The following is a 9,897-nucleotide window of genomic DNA, read 5'->3' on the forward strand; positions in this document are numbered from 1 at the left end:
CTCGTGCCCTCTCGCTCGCTGCTCTGGGCCTACGGCAGCCTTTTGTCCGCCGTTCTCTTCGGTGCTGCTGGGAGAAAGAAGCCCGGGCGGGCAGCACCCTCGGTCCTGGCGCCGGCCCCCCCCCCCGCGCCTCACCTGGAGGCGTGGGCCAGTGGCGCAACGGATAACGCGCCTGACTACGGATCAGGAGATAGCAGGTTCGACTCCTGCCTGGCTTGTGGTGACGGCACCTTCCGGGATGCGGGTGCTTTTTTTTTTTCTTTCCCTTTCCCTTTCCCTTTCCTCCCCTTCTTTGTTCTCCTTCCCCCGGCGGCCAGGAAAAGCGCGTGCCCCACGGGGCCAAGAGGAACACTGGCCGCGGCTTTCAGCGCCGCTCCATTGCCGTGACCGGGCCTCCTCGCCCGCCAAACTTTTCGCCCGCCTGACCCCGATGTGATTTGAACACATAGCCTTCTGATCTGGAGTCAGACGCGCTGCCGTTGCGCCACGAGGCCAGCCGGCAGGCCCTGCAGCTCTTGGTGCTGCGAGGGCGGGCAGCGGGGCCGGGAAGGAGCCGCGGCGGAAAAAGAAGGGGCTGCATTGGCCGTGAATCGAACACGGGCCTCCCGCGTGGCGGGCGAGAATTCTACCACTGAACCACCAATGCCTTGCTGGGAGGAACCGGCCTTCGAGCGGAGCCTGTGCTCTCGGCCGTGCGGCCACCTGCCAGGGCCCGAGGCGGCGGCGGCCTGCCAGCCAAAGGGGGCCTCTCCGGCAGGCCCCTCAGTGGCCGTGTCGGGCCCTGGGTTTCTGTAGTGTAGTGGTTATCACGTTCGCTTCACACGCGAAAGGTCCCTGGTTCGAAACCAGGCAGAAACAGGCCTCCTTTTGCCGTGGGGCCTGGAAAAACGCAGGCTTGCACAAGTGGGCAGCTGCTCGCCGCCTGGGCGTGCGCTCGTGCCCTCTCGCTCGCTGCTCTGGGCCTACGGCAGCCTTTTGTCCGCCGTTCTCTTCGGTGCTGCTGGGAGAAAGAAGCCCGGGCGGGCAGCACCCTCGGTCCTGGCGCCGGCCCCCCCCCCCCCGCGCCTCACCTGGAGGCGTGGGCCAGTGGCGCAACGGATAACGCGCCTGACTACGGATCAGGAGATTGCAGGTTCGACTCCTGCCTGGCTTGTGGTGACGGCACCTTCCGGGATGCGGGTGCTTTTTTTTTTTCTTTCCCTTTCCCTTTCCCTTTCCTCCCCTTCTTTGTTCTCCTTCCCCCGGCGGCCAGGAAAAGCGCGTGCCCCACGGGGCCAAGAGGAACACTGGCCGCGGCTTTCAGCGCCGCTCCATTGCCGTGACCGGGCCTCCTCGCCCGCCAAACTTTTCGCCCGCCTGACCCCGATGTGATTTGAACACATAGCCTTCTGATCTGGAGTCAGACGCGCTGCCGTTGCGCCACGAGGCCAGCCGGCAGGCCCTGCAGCTCTTGGTGCTGCGAGGGCGGGCAGCGGGGCCGGGAAGGAGCCGCGGCGGAAAAAGAAGGGGCTGCATTGGCCGTGAATCGAACACGGGCCTCCCGCGTGGCGGGCGAGAATTCTACCACTGAACCACCAATGCCTTGCTGGGAGGAACCGGCCTTCGAGCGGAGCCTGTGCTCTCGGCCGTGCGGCCACCTGCCAGGGCCCGAGGCGGCGGCGGCCTGCCAGCCAAAGGGGGCCTCTCCGGCAGGCCCCTCAGTGGCCGTGTCGGGCCCTGGGTTTCTGTAGTGTAGTGGTTATCACGTTCGCTTCACACGCGAAAGGTCCCTGGTTCGAAACCAGGCAGAAACAGGCCTCCTTTTGCCGTGGGGCCTGGAAAAACGCAGGCTTGCACAAGTGGGCAGCTGCTCGCCGCCTGGGCGTGCGCTCGTGCCCTCTCGCTCGCTGCTCTGGGCCTACGGCAGCCTTTTGTCCGCCGTTCTCTTCGGTGCTGCTGGGAGAAAGAAGCCCGGGCGGGCAGCACCCTCGGTCCTGGCGCCGGCCCCCCCCCCGCGCCTCACCTGGAGGTGTGGGCCAGTGGCGCAACGGATAACGCGCCTGACTACGGATCAGGAGATTGCAGGTTCGACTCCTGCCTGGCTTGTGGTGACGGCACCTTCCGGGATGCGGGTGCTTTTTTTTTTTCTTTCCCTTTCCCTTTCCCTTTCCTCCCCTTCTTTGTTCTCCTTCCCCCGGCGGCCAGGAAAAGCGCGTGCCCCACGGGGCCAAGAGGAACACTGGCCGCGGCTTTCAGCGCCGCTCCATTGCCGTGACCGGGCCTCCTCGCCCGCCAAACTTTTCGCCCGCCTGACCCCGATGTGATTTGAACACATAGCCTTCTGATCTGGAGTCAGACGCGCTGCCGTTGCGCCACGAGGCCAGCCGGCAGGCCCTGCAGCTCTTGGTGCTGCGAGGGCGGGCAGCGGGGCCGGGAAGGAGCCGCGGCGGAAAAAGAAGGGGCTGCATTGGCCGTGAATCGAACACGGGCCTCCCGCGTGGCGGGCGAGAATTCTACCACTGAACCACCAATGCCTTGCTGGGAGGAACCGGCCTTCGAGCGGAGCCTGTGCTCTCGGCCGTGCGGCCACCTGCCAGGGCCCGAGGCGGCGGCGGCCTGCCAGCCAAAGGGGGCCTCTCCGGCAGGCCCCTCAGTGGCCGTGTCGGGCCCTGGGTTTCTGTAGTGTAGTGGTTATCACGTTCGCTTCACACGCGAAAGGTCCCTGGTTCGAAACCAGGCAGAAACAGGCCTCCTTTTGCCGTGGGGCCTGGAAAAACGCAGGCTTGCACAAGTGGGCAGCTGCTCGCCGCCTGGGCGTGCGCTCGTGCCCTCTCGCTCGCTGCTCTGGGCCTACGGCAGCCTTTTGTCCGCCGTTCTCTTCGGTGCTGCTGGGAGAAAGAAGCCCGGGCGGGCAGCACCCTCGGTCCTGGCGCCGGCCCCCCCCCCCCGCGCCTCACCTGGAGGCGTGGGCCAGTGGCGCAACGGATAACGCGCCTGACTACGGATCAGGAGATTGCAGGTTCGACTCCTGCCTGGCTTGTGGTGACGGCACCTTCCGGGATGCGGGTGCTTTTTTTTTTTCTTTCCCTTTCCCTTTCCCTTTCCTCCCCTTCTTTGTTCTCCTTCCCCCGGCGGCCAGGAAAAGCGCGTGCCCCACGGGGCCAAGAGGAACACTGGCCGCGGCTTTCAGCGCCGCTCCATTGCCGTGACCGGGCCTCCTCGCCCGCCAAACTTTTCGCCCGCCTGACCCCGATGTGATTTGAACACATAGCCTTCTGATCTGGAGTCAGACGCGCTGCCGTTGCGCCACGAGGCCAGCCGGCAGGCCCTGCAGCTCTTGGTGCTGCGAGGGCGGGCAGCGGGGCCGGGAAGGAGCCGCGGCGGAAAAAGAAGGGGCTGCATTGGCCGTGAATCGAACACGGGCCTCCCGCGTGGCGGGCGAGAATTCTACCACTGAACCACCAATGCCTTGCTGGGAGGAACCGGCCTTCGAGCGGAGCCTGTGCTCTCGGCCGTGCGGCCACCTGCCAGGGCCCGAGGCGGCGGCGGCCTGCCAGCCAAAGGGGGCCTCTCCGGCAGGCCCCTCAGTGGCCGTGTCGGGCCCTGGGTTTCTGTAGTGTAGTGGTTATCACGTTCGCTTCACACGCGAAAGGTCCCTGGTTCGAAACCAGGCAGAAACAGGCCTCCTTTTGCCGTGGGGCCTGGAAAAACGCAGGCTTGCACAAGTGGGCAGCTGCTCGCCGCCTGGGCGTGCGCTCGTGCCCTCTCGCTCGCTGCTCTGGGCCTACGGCAGCCTTTTGTCCGCCGTTCTCTTCGGTGCTGCTGGGAGAAAGAAGCCCGGGCGGGCAGCACCCTCGGTCCTGGCGCCGGCCCCCCCCCCGCGCCTCACCTGGAGGCGTGGGCCAGTGGCGCAACGGATAACTCGCCTGACTACGGATCAGGAGATTGCAGGTTCGACTCCTGCCTGGCTTGTGGTGACGGCACCTTCCGGGATGCGGGTGCTTTTTTTTTTTCTTTCCCTTTCCCTTTCCCTTTCCTCCCCTTCTTTGTTCTCCTTCCCCCGGCGGCCAGGAAAAGCGCGTGCCCCACGGGGCCAAGAGGAACACTGGCCGCGGCTTTCAGCGCCGCTCCATTGCCGTGACCGGGCCTCCTCGCCCGCCAAACTTTTCGCCCGCCTGACCCCGATGTGATTTGAACACATAGCCTTCTGATCTGGAGTCAGACGCGCTGCCGTTGCGCCACGAGGCCAGCCGGCAGGCCCTGCAGCTCTTGGTGCTGCGAGGGCGGGCAGCGGGGCCGGGAAGGAGCCGCGGCGGAAAAAGAAGGGGCTGCATTGGCCGTGAATCGAACACGGGCCTCCCGCGTGGCGGGCGAGAATTCTACCACTGAACCACCAATGCCTTGCTGGGAGGAACCGGCCTTCGAGCGGAGCCTGTGCTCTCGGCCGTGCGGCCACCTGCCAGGGCCCGAGGCGGCGGCGGCCTGCCAGCCAAAGGGGGCCTCTCCGGCAGGCCCCTCAGTGGCCGTGTCGGGCCCTGGGTTTCTGTAGTGTAGTGGTTATCACGTTCGCTTCACACGCGAAAGGTCCCTGGTTCGAAACCAGGCAGAAACAGGCCTCCTTTTGCCGTGGGGCCTGGAAAAACGCAGGCTTGCACAAGTGGGCAGCTGCTCGCCGCCTGGGCGTGCGCTCGTGCCCTCTCGCTCGCTGCTCTGGGCCTACGGCAGCCTTTTGTCCGCCGTTCTCTTCGGTGCTGCTGGGAGAAAGAAGCCCGGGCGGGCAGCACCCTCGGTCCTGGCGCCGGCCCCCCCCCCCCGCGCCTCACCTGGAGGCGTGGGCCAGTGGCGCAACGGATAACGCGCCTGACTACGGATCAGGAGATTGCAGGTTCGACTCCTGCCTGGCTTGTGGTGACGGCACCTTCCGGGATGCGGGTGCTTTTTTTTTTTCTTTCCCTTTCCCTTTCCCTTTCCTCCCCTTCTTTGTTCTCCTTCCCCCGGCGGCCAGGAAAAGCGCGTGCCCCACGGGGCCAAGAGGAACACTGGCCGCGGCTTTCAGCGCCGCTCCATTGCCGTGACCGGGCCTCCTCGCCCGCCAAACTTTTCGCCCGCCTGACCCCGATGTGATTTGAACACATAGCCTTCTGATCTGGAGTCAGACGCGCTGCCGTTGCGCCACGAGGCCAGCCGGCAGGCCCTGCAGCTCTTGGTGCTGCGAGGGCGGGCAGCGGGGCCGGGAAGGAGCCGCGGCGGAAAAAGAAGGGGCTGCATTGGCCGTGAATCGAACACGGGCCTCCCGCGTGGCGGGCGAGAATTCTACCACTGAACCACCAATGCCTTGCTGGGAGGAACCGGCCTTCGAGCGGAGCCTGTGCTCTCGGCCGTGCGGCCACCTGCCAGGGCCCGAGGCGGCGGCGGCCTGCCAGCCAAAGGGGGCCTCTCCGGCAGGCCCCTCAGTGGCCGTGTCGGGCCCTGGGTTTCTGTAGTGTAGTGGTTATCACGTTCGCTTCACACGCGAAAGGTCCCTGGTTCGAAACCAGGCAGAAACAGGCCTCCTTTTGCCGTGGGGCCTGGAAAAACGCAGGCTTGCACAAGTGGGCAGCTGCTCGCCGCCTGGGCGTGCGCTCGTGCCCTCTCGCTCGCTGCTCTGGGCCTACGGCAGCCTTTTGTCCGCCGTTCTCTTCGGTGCTGCTGGGAGAAAGAAGCCCGGGCGGGCAGCACCCTCGGTCCTGGCGCCGGCCCCCCCCCCCCGCGCCTCACCTGGAGGCGTGGGCCAGTGGCGCAACGGATAACGCGCCTGACTACGGATCAGGAGATTGCAGGTTCGACTCCTGCCTGGCTTGTGGTGACGGCACCTTCCGGGATGCGGGTGCTTTTTTTTTTTCTTTCCCTTTCCCTTTCCCTTTCCTCCCCTTCTTTGTTCTCCTTCCCCCGGCGGCCAGGAAAAGCGCGTGCCCCACGGGGCCAAGAGGAACACTGGCCACGGCTTTCAGCGCCGCTCCATTGCCGTGACCGGGCCTCCTCGCCCGCCAAACTTTTCGCCCGCCTGACCCCGATGTGATTTGAACACATAGCCTTCTGATCTGGAGTCAGACGCGCTGCCGTTGCGCCACGAGGCCAGCCGGCAGGCCCTGCAGCTCTTGGTGCTGCGAGGGCGGGCAGCGGGGCCGGGAAGGAGCCGCGGCGGAAAAAGAAGGGGCTGCATTGGCCGTGAATCGAACACGGGCCTCCCGCGTGGCGGGCGAGAATTCTACCACTGAACCACCAATGCCTTGCTGGGAGGAACCGGCCTTCGAGCGGAGCCTGTGCTCTCGGCCGTGCGGCCACCTGCCAGGGCCCGAGGCGGCGGCGGCCTGCCAGCCAAAGGGGGCCTCTCCGGCAGGCCCCTCAGTGGCCGTGTCGGGCCCTGGGTTTCTGTAGTGTAGTGGTTATCACGTTCGCTTCACACGCGAAAGGTCCCTGGTTCGAAACCAGGCAGAAACAGGCCTCCTTTTGCCGTGGGGCCTGGAAAAACGCAGGCTTGCACAAGTGGGCAGCTGCTCGCCGCCTGGGCGTGCGCTCGTGCCCTCTCGCTCGCTGCTCTGGGCCTACGGCAGCCTTTTGTCCGCCGTTCTCTTCGGTGCTGCTGGGAGAAAGAAGCCCGGGCGGGCAGCACCCTCGGTCCTGGCGCCGGCCCCCCCCCCGCGCCTCACCTGGAGGCGTGGGCCAGTGGCGCAACGGATAACGCGCCTGACTACGGATCAGGAGATTGCAGGTTCGACTCCTGCCTGGCTTGTGGTGACGGCACCTTCCGGGATGCGGGTGCTTTTTTTTTTTCTTTCCCTTTCCCTTTCCCTTTCCTCCCCTTCTTTGTTCTCCTTCCCCCGGCGGCCAGGAAAAGCGCGTGCCCCACGGGGCCAAGAGGAACACTGGCCGCGGCTTTCAGCGCCGCTCCATTGCCGTGACCGGGCCTCCTCGCCCGCCAAACTTTTCGCCCGCCTGACCCCGATGTGATTTGAACACATAGCCTTCTGATCTGGAGTCAGACGCGCTGCCGTTGCGCCACGAGGCCAGCCGGCAGGCCCTGCAGCTCTTGGTGCTGCGAGGGCGGGCAGCGGGGCCGGGAAGGAGCCGCGGCGGAAAAAGAAGGGGCTGCATTGGCCGTGAATCGAACACGGGCCTCCCGCGTGGCGGGCGAGAATTCTACCACTGAACCACCAATGCCTTGCTGGGAGGAACCGGCCTTCGAGCGGAGCCTGTGCTCTCGGCCGTGCGGCCACCTGCCAGGGCCCGAGGCGGCGGCGGCCTGCCAGCCAAAGGGGGCCTCTCCGGCAGGCCCCTCAGTGGCCGTGTCGGGCCCTGGGTTTCTGTAGTGTAGTGGTTATCACGTTCGCTTCACACGCGAAAGGTCCCTGGTTCGAAACCAGGCAGAAACAGGCCTCCTTTTGCCGTGGGGCCTGGAAAAACGCAGGCTTGCACAAGTGGGCAGCTGCTCGCCGCCTGGGCGTGCGCTCGTGCCCTCTCGCTCGCTGCTCTGGGCCTACGGCAGCCTTTTGTCCGCCGTTCTCTTCGGTGCTGCTGGGAGAAAGAAGCCCGGGCGGGCAGCACCCTCGGTCCTGGCGCCGGCCCCCCCCCCCCGCGCCTCACCTGGAGGCGTGGGCCAGTGGCGCAACGGATAACGCGCCTGACTACGGATCAGGAGATTGCAGGTTCGACTCCTGCCTGGCTTGTGGTGACGGCACCTTCCGGGATGCGGGTGCTTTTTTTTTTTCTTTCCCTTTCCCTTTCCCTTTCCTCCCCTTCTTTGTTCTCCTTCCCCCGGCGGCCAGGAAAAGCGCGTGCCCCACGGGGCCAAGAGGAACACTGGCCGCGGCTTTCAGCGCCGCTCCATTGCCGTGACCGGGCCTCCTCGCCCGCCAAACTTTTCGCCCGCCTGACCCCGATGTGATTTGAACACATAGCCTTCTGATCTGGAGTCAGACGCGCTGCCGTTGCGCCACGAGGCCAGCCGGCAGGCCCTGCAGCTCTTGGTGCTGCGAGGGCGGGCAGCGGGGCCGGGAAGGAGCCGCGGCGGAAAAAGAAGGGGCTGCATTGGCCGTGAATCGAACACGGGCCTCCCGCGTGGCGGGCGAGAATTCTACCACTGAACCACCAATGCCTTGCTGGGAGGAACCGGCCTTCGAGCGGAGCCTGTGCTCTCGGCCGTGCGGCCACCTGCCAGGGCCCGAGGCGGCGGCGGCCTGCCAGCCAAAGGGGGCCTCTCCGGCAGGCCCCTCAGTGGCCGTGTCGGGCCCTGGGTTTCTGTAGTGTAGTGGTTATCACGTTCGCTTCACACGCGAAAGGTCCCTGGTTCGAAACCAGGCAGAAACAGGCCTCCTTTTGCCGTGGGGCCTGGAAAAACGCAGGCTTGCACAAGTGGGCAGCTGCTCGCCGCCTGGGCGTGCGCTCGTGCCCTCTCGCTCGCTGCTCTGGGCCTACGGCAGCCTTTTGTCCGCCGTTCTCTTCGGTGCTGCTGGGAGAAAGAAGCCCGGGCGGGCAGCACCCTCGGTCCTGGCGCCGGCCCCCCCCCCCGCGCCTCACCTGGAGGCGTGGGCCAGTGGCGCAACGGATAACGCGCCTGACTACGGATCAGGAGATTGCAGGTTCGACTCCTGCCTGGCTTGTGGTGACGGCACCTTCCGGGATGCGGGTGCTTTTTTTTTTTCTTTCCCTTTCCCTTTCCCTTTCCTCCCCTTCTTTGTTCTCCTTCCCCCGGCGGCCAGGAAAAGCGCGTGCCCCACGGGGCCAAGAGGAACACTGGCCGCGGCTTTCAGCGCCGCTCCATTGCCGTGACCGGGCCTCCTCGCCCGCCAAACTTTTCGCCCGCCTGACCCCGATGTGATTTGAACACATAGCCTTCTGATCTGGAGTCAGACGCGCTGCCGTTGCGCCACGAGGCCAGCCGGCAGGCCCTGCAGCTCTTGGTGCTGCGAGGGCGGGCAGCGGGGCCGGGAAGGAGCCGCGGCGGAAAAAGAAGGGGCTGCATTGGCCGTGAATCGAACACGGGCCTCCCGCGTGGCGGGCGAGAATTCTACCACTGAACCACCAATGCCTTGCTGGGAGGAACCGGCCTTCGAGCGGAGCCTGTGCTCTCGGCCGTGCGGCCACCTGCCAGGGCCCGAGGCGGCGGCGGCCTGCCAGCCAAAGGGGGCCTCTCCGGCAGGCCCCTCAGTGGCCGTGTCGGGCCCTGGGTTTCTGTAGTGTAGTGGTTATCACGTTCGCTTCACACGCGAAAGGTCCCTGGTTCGAAACCAGGCAGAAACAGGCCTCCTTTTGCCGTGGGGCCTGGAAAAACGCAGGCTTGCACAAGTGGGCAGCTGCTCGCCGCCTGGGCGTGCGCTCGTGCCCTCTCGCTCGCTGCTCTGGGCCTACGGCAGCCTTTTGTCCGCCGTTCTCTTCGGTGCTGCTGGGAGAAAGAAGCCCGGGCGGGCAGCACCCTCGGTCCTGGCGCCGGCCCCCCCCCCCGCGCCTCACCTGGAGGCGTGGGCCAGTGGCGCAACGGATAACGCGCCTGACTACGGATCAGGAGATTGCAGGTTCGACTCCTGCCTGGCTTGTGGTGACGGCACCTTCCGGGATGCGGGTGCTTTTTTTTTTTCTTTCCCTTTCCCTTTCCCTTTCCTCCCCTTCTTTGTTCTCCTTCCCCCGGCGGCCAGGAAAAGCGCGTGCCCCACGGGGCCAAGAGGAACACTGGCCGCGGCTTTCAGCGCCGCTCCATTGCCGTGACCGGGCCTCCTCGCCCGCCAAACTTTTCGCCCGCCTGACCCCGATGTGATTTGAACACATAGCCTTCTGATCTGGAGTCAGACGCGCTGCCGTTGCGCCACGAGGCCAGCCGGCAGGCCCTGCAGCTCTTGGTGCTGCGAGGGCGGGCAGCGGGGCCGGGAAGGAGCCGCGGCGGAA

General features: G+C 66.0%; 40 non-coding genes across 40 annotated transcripts; 19 read left to right on the plus strand and 21 right to left on the minus strand.

Moving 5' to 3' along the window:
* Positions 1 to 422: 422 nt before the first annotated feature.
* On the minus strand, positions 423 to 494 carry TRNAW-CCA (transfer RNA tryptophan (anticodon CCA)). Its single transcript has one exon. It is a non-coding gene; the product is annotated as a tRNA-Trp (tRNA).
* An 81-nt stretch (positions 495 to 575) lies between these two features.
* TRNAG-GCC (transfer RNA glycine (anticodon GCC)) lies at positions 576 to 646 on the minus strand. Its single transcript has one exon. It is a non-coding gene; the product is annotated as a tRNA-Gly (tRNA).
* Positions 647 to 785: 139 nt separating this feature from the next.
* Positions 786 to 858, plus strand: TRNAV-CAC (transfer RNA valine (anticodon CAC)). The gene has a single exon. It is a non-coding gene; the product is annotated as a tRNA-Val (tRNA).
* A 222-nt stretch (positions 859 to 1,080) lies between these two features.
* Positions 1,081 to 1,153, plus strand: TRNAR-ACG (transfer RNA arginine (anticodon ACG)). The gene has a single exon. It is a non-coding gene; the product is annotated as a tRNA-Arg (tRNA).
* A 204-nt stretch (positions 1,154 to 1,357) lies between these two features.
* TRNAW-CCA (transfer RNA tryptophan (anticodon CCA)) lies at positions 1,358 to 1,429 on the minus strand. Its single transcript has one exon. It is a non-coding gene; the product is annotated as a tRNA-Trp (tRNA).
* An 81-nt stretch (positions 1,430 to 1,510) lies between these two features.
* Positions 1,511 to 1,581, minus strand: TRNAG-GCC (transfer RNA glycine (anticodon GCC)). Its single transcript has one exon. It is a non-coding gene; the product is annotated as a tRNA-Gly (tRNA).
* A 139-nt stretch (positions 1,582 to 1,720) lies between these two features.
* On the plus strand, positions 1,721 to 1,793 carry TRNAV-CAC (transfer RNA valine (anticodon CAC)). The gene has a single exon. It is a non-coding gene; the product is annotated as a tRNA-Val (tRNA).
* Positions 1,794 to 2,012: 219 nt separating this feature from the next.
* TRNAR-ACG (transfer RNA arginine (anticodon ACG)) lies at positions 2,013 to 2,085 on the plus strand. The gene has a single exon. It is a non-coding gene; the product is annotated as a tRNA-Arg (tRNA).
* A 204-nt stretch (positions 2,086 to 2,289) lies between these two features.
* Positions 2,290 to 2,361, minus strand: TRNAW-CCA (transfer RNA tryptophan (anticodon CCA)). Its single transcript has one exon. It is a non-coding gene; the product is annotated as a tRNA-Trp (tRNA).
* An 81-nt stretch (positions 2,362 to 2,442) lies between these two features.
* On the minus strand, positions 2,443 to 2,513 carry TRNAG-GCC (transfer RNA glycine (anticodon GCC)). Its single transcript has one exon. It is a non-coding gene; the product is annotated as a tRNA-Gly (tRNA).
* A 139-nt stretch (positions 2,514 to 2,652) lies between these two features.
* Positions 2,653 to 2,725, plus strand: TRNAV-CAC (transfer RNA valine (anticodon CAC)). The gene has a single exon. It is a non-coding gene; the product is annotated as a tRNA-Val (tRNA).
* A 221-nt stretch (positions 2,726 to 2,946) lies between these two features.
* On the plus strand, positions 2,947 to 3,019 carry TRNAR-ACG (transfer RNA arginine (anticodon ACG)). The gene has a single exon. It is a non-coding gene; the product is annotated as a tRNA-Arg (tRNA).
* Positions 3,020 to 3,223: 204 nt separating this feature from the next.
* Positions 3,224 to 3,295, minus strand: TRNAW-CCA (transfer RNA tryptophan (anticodon CCA)). Its single transcript has one exon. It is a non-coding gene; the product is annotated as a tRNA-Trp (tRNA).
* Positions 3,296 to 3,376: 81 nt separating this feature from the next.
* On the minus strand, positions 3,377 to 3,447 carry TRNAG-GCC (transfer RNA glycine (anticodon GCC)). Its single transcript has one exon. It is a non-coding gene; the product is annotated as a tRNA-Gly (tRNA).
* A 139-nt stretch (positions 3,448 to 3,586) lies between these two features.
* On the plus strand, positions 3,587 to 3,659 carry TRNAV-CAC (transfer RNA valine (anticodon CAC)). Its single transcript has one exon. It is a non-coding gene; the product is annotated as a tRNA-Val (tRNA).
* Positions 3,660 to 4,155: 496 nt separating this feature from the next.
* On the minus strand, positions 4,156 to 4,227 carry TRNAW-CCA (transfer RNA tryptophan (anticodon CCA)). Its single transcript has one exon. It is a non-coding gene; the product is annotated as a tRNA-Trp (tRNA).
* Positions 4,228 to 4,308: 81 nt separating this feature from the next.
* TRNAG-GCC (transfer RNA glycine (anticodon GCC)) lies at positions 4,309 to 4,379 on the minus strand. Its single transcript has one exon. It is a non-coding gene; the product is annotated as a tRNA-Gly (tRNA).
* Positions 4,380 to 4,518: 139 nt separating this feature from the next.
* On the plus strand, positions 4,519 to 4,591 carry TRNAV-CAC (transfer RNA valine (anticodon CAC)). Its single transcript has one exon. It is a non-coding gene; the product is annotated as a tRNA-Val (tRNA).
* A 221-nt stretch (positions 4,592 to 4,812) lies between these two features.
* On the plus strand, positions 4,813 to 4,885 carry TRNAR-ACG (transfer RNA arginine (anticodon ACG)). Its single transcript has one exon. It is a non-coding gene; the product is annotated as a tRNA-Arg (tRNA).
* A 204-nt stretch (positions 4,886 to 5,089) lies between these two features.
* TRNAW-CCA (transfer RNA tryptophan (anticodon CCA)) lies at positions 5,090 to 5,161 on the minus strand. Its single transcript has one exon. It is a non-coding gene; the product is annotated as a tRNA-Trp (tRNA).
* Positions 5,162 to 5,242: 81 nt separating this feature from the next.
* Positions 5,243 to 5,313, minus strand: TRNAG-GCC (transfer RNA glycine (anticodon GCC)). The gene has a single exon. It is a non-coding gene; the product is annotated as a tRNA-Gly (tRNA).
* Positions 5,314 to 5,452: 139 nt separating this feature from the next.
* Positions 5,453 to 5,525, plus strand: TRNAV-CAC (transfer RNA valine (anticodon CAC)). Its single transcript has one exon. It is a non-coding gene; the product is annotated as a tRNA-Val (tRNA).
* Positions 5,526 to 5,746: 221 nt separating this feature from the next.
* TRNAR-ACG (transfer RNA arginine (anticodon ACG)) lies at positions 5,747 to 5,819 on the plus strand. Its single transcript has one exon. It is a non-coding gene; the product is annotated as a tRNA-Arg (tRNA).
* Positions 5,820 to 6,023: 204 nt separating this feature from the next.
* Positions 6,024 to 6,095, minus strand: TRNAW-CCA (transfer RNA tryptophan (anticodon CCA)). The gene has a single exon. It is a non-coding gene; the product is annotated as a tRNA-Trp (tRNA).
* An 81-nt stretch (positions 6,096 to 6,176) lies between these two features.
* On the minus strand, positions 6,177 to 6,247 carry TRNAG-GCC (transfer RNA glycine (anticodon GCC)). The gene has a single exon. It is a non-coding gene; the product is annotated as a tRNA-Gly (tRNA).
* Positions 6,248 to 6,386: 139 nt separating this feature from the next.
* Positions 6,387 to 6,459, plus strand: TRNAV-CAC (transfer RNA valine (anticodon CAC)). Its single transcript has one exon. It is a non-coding gene; the product is annotated as a tRNA-Val (tRNA).
* A 219-nt stretch (positions 6,460 to 6,678) lies between these two features.
* Positions 6,679 to 6,751, plus strand: TRNAR-ACG (transfer RNA arginine (anticodon ACG)). Its single transcript has one exon. It is a non-coding gene; the product is annotated as a tRNA-Arg (tRNA).
* A 204-nt stretch (positions 6,752 to 6,955) lies between these two features.
* On the minus strand, positions 6,956 to 7,027 carry TRNAW-CCA (transfer RNA tryptophan (anticodon CCA)). The gene has a single exon. It is a non-coding gene; the product is annotated as a tRNA-Trp (tRNA).
* An 81-nt stretch (positions 7,028 to 7,108) lies between these two features.
* TRNAG-GCC (transfer RNA glycine (anticodon GCC)) lies at positions 7,109 to 7,179 on the minus strand. Its single transcript has one exon. It is a non-coding gene; the product is annotated as a tRNA-Gly (tRNA).
* A 139-nt stretch (positions 7,180 to 7,318) lies between these two features.
* Positions 7,319 to 7,391, plus strand: TRNAV-CAC (transfer RNA valine (anticodon CAC)). Its single transcript has one exon. It is a non-coding gene; the product is annotated as a tRNA-Val (tRNA).
* Positions 7,392 to 7,612: 221 nt separating this feature from the next.
* On the plus strand, positions 7,613 to 7,685 carry TRNAR-ACG (transfer RNA arginine (anticodon ACG)). Its single transcript has one exon. It is a non-coding gene; the product is annotated as a tRNA-Arg (tRNA).
* A 204-nt stretch (positions 7,686 to 7,889) lies between these two features.
* On the minus strand, positions 7,890 to 7,961 carry TRNAW-CCA (transfer RNA tryptophan (anticodon CCA)). Its single transcript has one exon. It is a non-coding gene; the product is annotated as a tRNA-Trp (tRNA).
* Positions 7,962 to 8,042: 81 nt separating this feature from the next.
* Positions 8,043 to 8,113, minus strand: TRNAG-GCC (transfer RNA glycine (anticodon GCC)). The gene has a single exon. It is a non-coding gene; the product is annotated as a tRNA-Gly (tRNA).
* A 139-nt stretch (positions 8,114 to 8,252) lies between these two features.
* Positions 8,253 to 8,325, plus strand: TRNAV-CAC (transfer RNA valine (anticodon CAC)). Its single transcript has one exon. It is a non-coding gene; the product is annotated as a tRNA-Val (tRNA).
* A 220-nt stretch (positions 8,326 to 8,545) lies between these two features.
* TRNAR-ACG (transfer RNA arginine (anticodon ACG)) lies at positions 8,546 to 8,618 on the plus strand. The gene has a single exon. It is a non-coding gene; the product is annotated as a tRNA-Arg (tRNA).
* Positions 8,619 to 8,822: 204 nt separating this feature from the next.
* On the minus strand, positions 8,823 to 8,894 carry TRNAW-CCA (transfer RNA tryptophan (anticodon CCA)). The gene has a single exon. It is a non-coding gene; the product is annotated as a tRNA-Trp (tRNA).
* An 81-nt stretch (positions 8,895 to 8,975) lies between these two features.
* On the minus strand, positions 8,976 to 9,046 carry TRNAG-GCC (transfer RNA glycine (anticodon GCC)). The gene has a single exon. It is a non-coding gene; the product is annotated as a tRNA-Gly (tRNA).
* Positions 9,047 to 9,185: 139 nt separating this feature from the next.
* On the plus strand, positions 9,186 to 9,258 carry TRNAV-CAC (transfer RNA valine (anticodon CAC)). The gene has a single exon. It is a non-coding gene; the product is annotated as a tRNA-Val (tRNA).
* A 220-nt stretch (positions 9,259 to 9,478) lies between these two features.
* TRNAR-ACG (transfer RNA arginine (anticodon ACG)) lies at positions 9,479 to 9,551 on the plus strand. The gene has a single exon. It is a non-coding gene; the product is annotated as a tRNA-Arg (tRNA).
* A 204-nt stretch (positions 9,552 to 9,755) lies between these two features.
* On the minus strand, positions 9,756 to 9,827 carry TRNAW-CCA (transfer RNA tryptophan (anticodon CCA)). The gene has a single exon. It is a non-coding gene; the product is annotated as a tRNA-Trp (tRNA).
* Positions 9,828 to 9,897: the final 70 nt, after the last annotated feature.

This window comes from Pelodiscus sinensis, chromosome 3 (assembly GCF_049634645.1).
Source record: "Pelodiscus sinensis isolate JC-2024 chromosome 3, ASM4963464v1, whole genome shotgun sequence".
Classification (NCBI taxonomy): Eukaryota; Metazoa; Chordata; order Testudines; family Trionychidae; genus Pelodiscus; species Pelodiscus sinensis.